General features: G+C 42.2%; 1 pseudogene; it reads right to left on the bottom strand.

Annotated features, from left to right (window-relative positions):
- Window positions 1-4,158: 4,158 nt before the first annotated feature.
- On the bottom strand, window positions 4,159-4,828 carry LOC123239377 (annotated as a pseudogene).
- Between the last annotated feature and the right edge of the window lie 355 nt (window positions 4,829-5,183).

Here is a 5,183-nt window from a genome sequence, read left to right as displayed (position 1 = left end):
GGCTGGGGGGGGGGGGACCTGTGGGGCAGCAACCAATTTCACTGAGCCATTTAAGGGACAGGAGACAAGAATGTCATGATCAAAAGAAATTCTCATCTGCTTGCTGGTACCTGAGTTCTAAAAAGAGAGATTCCTTTCTTTTCAGACTTTGCCCTTTGGTAAAATAGCAGTCCTTTGGGAGGGGAAAACCCTGAATCACTAATGCCTCAGTTTGTCTGAATTAATTCAGAGCCTTTCCTGAAAGCAAGTCTAGATGGAACTGCCCAGGTTCTAAACTGTACAGACACAGCTGCGGGAGGAGGGGTCATGGATAGCATAAAGTGAGCTGTGACACTATCATTATGGGATACCTTGGAAAGAGTCTACAAAGGGTAGTGAAAAGAGCCTGTGCCTGTGACTGAAAAGGACAAATGAAGCAGACTATATCCTCAAGTCCAGTTCTGGAAGATCCAGGGACTAAAAGGGAGAAGGGCAAAGTAAAACTTCCCTTGCCTCCCCAGCTCAGTGCATGGTGTCTATGCTTTGGGTGAATAGGACCTTCAGTCCCTTGGACACTGATGGAAAAAGAGGGTGACTTCCATTTTGGTACTTTTCTGGCTAAGCTGACAATACTCATGTGGCAGGGTAACTCAAGAAATCTTCTCCCAGAAGCAGATCCCTAGTGTCTCCCTCTTAGGTAATTTGGGTGTGTGAAAAGTCCTGTTAAAGTCTGAAGACTTCTAATGAAGGAAAATAAGGGTGGGGAGGCTTGGGCCATCTCTAAGACAGCAAGCACATTCTGAATTGGAATAGCCTCTAATTTTGAAAGTTTTTCTTTTCATCAATCCTATATCTACCTCTATACCTTCTACTAACTGCTCTCAGTTCTACTTTCTCCCTAGAATTAGAACAAGTCTAATCCTTCTAGGAAACTGACCCTAAAATATGTGAAGAAACCTTTCATTCCTCCCCATCTTTTGCAAGTATTTCTCCAGGCTAAACTTTCCAATTTTCTTTGACCAGGCCATATAGAGCATGAATATGAAGTCCGTTACCATCATCACCGTGGCCTCCTTTGGGCAATCTCCAGATTATTAATGTCTTTTTCAATTAACATGGTGCTTTTCTCACCATCTACCTTGAATACATTCTCTTTTCTCTATCCCCCCCCCCTTGAATAACTCCATCTTCTTTTTTCCCACTTCACACAGAAAGAATTTTTTGGAGACTTTACTTTAGACTATCTTTCTAAGTGAATTGCTTGATCAAAATTTCATTTGGAGTGCAGGGATCCTCTTGGGTCACTCCCAGCTCCTATTTTTGTTTATTGAAAGGATTATTTACAACCCGACATGCTCATTTTATTTATTTCCCCAATCTAGGACCTAACAGAACTGGTGATACAAGAAGAGATTTGGAAGGGAGAATTTCATTAGGCAACTCCTGTTTTGGTCTCCTCTGGTCACAATCTCTTAGACCAGCCAAGGTAGGGAACTGAAGGGGGCCATGCAGACCTGGGAACCAAAGAGATATGCTCAGCAACAGGCTTATGACTAATTGTTTTAATAAAATAGTGGGAGAAAAGATGATGATCCCTGCTGAGTTATCATTAACGGCAACAAAAAAATGTAGGTCAAACTCTGGTCCCCCAAAAGGAGAGAATCTTACCTTTAATGAAAATTACCTGTTGTGAAAATTAGGTCACTTATACACAGTGGGGATTTGGGGACTCCCCAAGCTCATCTCATCTGCCCTCTTCCCCCAGTTTAAAACTGATACAAATGAGAAGGTGGTTGAGGAGGGGAGGCTATTTTAAAACAAGACATCAAACTGCCCTCTTTGCTAAGAGGCAGCATGTTGTAGCATGGAAAGATGCTGGAGTGAGACCCAGAAGACCTTGTTTCCAACCTATGTATTCTTGGGAGAAGAACTTCACTTACTTGTGCCTCAGTTTCTCTATTTGTAAATGAGAGTGTTTGACTAGATAAAGTTTACTCTTGATATTTGATCCTATGACTAGATAGCTTTGATAGTCCTGTTCATCTCATCCCTGGTATGAGTGTCATTTGGTTCTTAAGTCAACAAATATTGCTTACATTCCTATTATGTGATAGGTATCATGCTAATACCTGGGGATAGAAAGAAAAGCAAAAAAAGGTGTGTGTGTGGGAGCTAGATAGCACAGTGGATAAAGTACCAGGCCTGGAGTTGGGAGGACGTAGGTCCTTTGGACTTAGAAACTTCCTAATTGTGTAACCCTGGTAAAGTCATTTAACCTAAGCTTCCTTACCCTTACTGTTCTTTCTTGGAATCAATATTTAGTATTGATTCTAAACTAGAAGGTAAGGGGTTAAAAAAAAGAAAGGGTTCAAATTTGGCCTCAGACACTAGCTATGTGACTCTGAGCAAGTCACTTAAACCTAGTTCCTAGCCCTTACCATTCTTCTGACTTGGAACCAGTATACAGTATTGATTCTAAGACAGAACATAAGGTTCTAAAAAAAGTCTCTGCTTTCAAGGAATTCACAAATAATGGGGAAGATAATATGCAAACAATTATAAAATAAGATATATACAGGATAATTTGGAGATAATCTCAGAAAGAGAGTAGGGGCAAGGCAGCTTAGGTGGCTCAATGGCCTAGAGATGGGAAGTCCTGGGTTCAAATATGACATTTCCTAGCTTTAGTTTTAAAAAAAAAGGTTCAAATTTGGCCTCAAACACTAGCTATGTGACTCTGTGCAAGTCATTTAACCTCAATTGCCTAGTTCTTACCACTCTTATGACTTAGAACTAATATACAGTATTGATTCTAAGACAGAAGATAAGGGTTTTTTAGTGAGATAATACATTTTATTTGCATAGTTCATTTGTCAAGCATAACTAATTAGGCTGGAAAACACCGATTTCTTAGAAAAAGAATAGCTACAAAATATATATATAAAACCCCTGTGCATCTTAATAAATATTAAGTTGATAAGAATGACCTTATAAAGCATTATATACTGATAAAAAGAGCTTAAAGTACTCTAGTCATTCTTTAATCTATTAAAAATTAGTTTCTTTTCATTATTCTTCCATGCCCACAGTTTTAACAGCATGATTCTTTTTCCTTATAAAGAGGTCAAAAAGGAAAAAAAACTACCAAGGGTGAAAGAGTTGCTCCTCCATGGACAATTAAAAAGGAGAATAAAAGACAGAAACATCTCTGAAGTCTTACATACACAGTGAGCATGTGAGGTTTGGGGTGAAGAGTTTTTGAATGGCGACCATGGAAGTTGGGTCCATACACACCCATCTCTATATTAAAAGTTCTAGAACCATGATCAGGTGTTCGATTTAGATTCAGTTGCCCTGCATGAATCCTCTGATCTAAAATGGCAATCTGACAAAAATATTACCATGTAGAGGTAAAAGGGGAATCCTTTGACATGGAGCTTCTTTTCAACCCTTTAAAACCACCCCTATGAGTGGAGTGGCAGAAAATCAGAGGGGCTTTTAGAACTGCCTCCCCGCCAGTACTGTGGGCTTTCTGGGTCCACTTGCTACCTCTTGGAGCTCTCCCTCTTGTCTCAAACACTTGGTGAAGGGCAAGGGTGATTGAACAGCCTAGCTTTGCCTTTGGGAGTTGTTGGAAGAAGAAGGGGAGAGTAAATCAAAGCCAAGAGTGTAGACCTCCAGTGAATGCACTTGAAAAAGACAATCAGTCTGAATACAGGAATGCAGGAGAATGGCAGAGCTATACTTCTGGTCAAATGACCATGCATTATTTCCTCCTTGAGAGGCTTGGCTAAAAAAAAGAGAACAGAGGGAAAATAAAATCCACCAAGAAAATGGCAAAATCCTAGAAACCTTCAATGACTAGTAGAACAGTAGTTGGGTAAGAAAGGGAATCCATTGTTCCCCCCCCCTTTTTTTTCCAGAATTAATCTCTCATCCCTGACTTTTGCCTTCCTTACTATTTACTCAGGTCTTAGGGTTGTTCCCTTTCAGGCACAACACTAAGGAAACTTAAGAAGAAATGTCATCAGAGCTGGGGACAACTAAGACACTGGACATTCAAGGAGAGATGGGTACTCCTTGGGGGACGAGGTGCTGGTCATTTCTCTTAGGCCAACTTGTAAGGCACAACTGGTAGAAATCAAGGCAAATCTCTGAGCACACTAGGCCTATTGGGAATTACTGGGAGAAGGTCACTTGGTGTTCTCTGAAAAGAGGCCTCTGGTGTTTTCTGTCCTCCTGCTTTCAGTGGATCTGCTCTGTTTGATCTTAGTTTCAAATCAACTGGTCATGGATATGGCATGAACTTTGGCTTCAAAGAAATTCTTGAATGCTTTCACACCTTTGATGACCATGTGGATCTCTGAGAGCTGGGCTGTCCCAACGCTGCTGTCTTCCTCTAATTCCCCTGAGACTGCTTTGTGGAAAATCAGCAAAAAACTCCTGAAAGCTGACCTTGCTGTTGAGGTCCTCATCCACCTCCCTGATCATTTCCTTTAGCCCTAGGTGTGTCTGGGGAACCCCCAGCTCCTCCATTATCAGCTTCAGTTCCATCAGGTCAATGTCGCCATTCTTCCCAGAGTCATACCATTGGAAGTAGCTCTCCATGTCCTTGATCTGGCAGCAACTGAACTCATGAAACTCAGTGTAGCGTTTGAAGTCCTTGGTGGATGGGGGCTGCTCATTTCCCTTATGGATGCCCTGGTGCTGACTCAGGTGAGCTCCTTGGTGGGTAGCTCCTCTCCCAGCCTCTGGGACTGCCAGGCTAGGCCATTGGCTGTGGGGTTGGAGCAGCCTTCGCCTCCTGCTCCAGCCTCTGGAGCTTCAGGGCGAGTACATGGCTGGCCATGGCCTGAGGACTCACAGCCCCTACTGGCGGGCTGGCTCCCTCCCCTGCTGACCCAATTGCTGCTTCCTGACAGGGGCTTAAAACTTCCAGGATTCTTTAAAAAAGGGGGGGAAAAGAGTGATTGGGAAAATCTTCTTGAAGAAGATGGAGTTTTAGCTGAAAACTGAACAAGGAAGCCAAGAGATAGAAATGAGGAGGGAGAGAATTCCAGGCATGGAGGAAACCAGTGAAAATGCATAGAGACAGGAGATGGAGTGTCATGCTTAAAGAACATTGGACCATGGAGGAAGGTGTAAGACTGGAAAGGTAGGAAAGGTTTAGGTTATGAGAGGCTTTAAAAATCAAATAGGCGATT

Source organism: Gracilinanus agilis, chromosome 3, assembly GCF_016433145.1.
Source record: "Gracilinanus agilis isolate LMUSP501 chromosome 3, AgileGrace, whole genome shotgun sequence".
Classification (NCBI taxonomy): domain Eukaryota; kingdom Metazoa; phylum Chordata; class Mammalia; order Didelphimorphia; family Didelphidae; genus Gracilinanus; species Gracilinanus agilis.
Note: the sequence above shows the minus strand (reverse complement) of the source record. Positions and strands in the feature narration are given on the sequence as shown.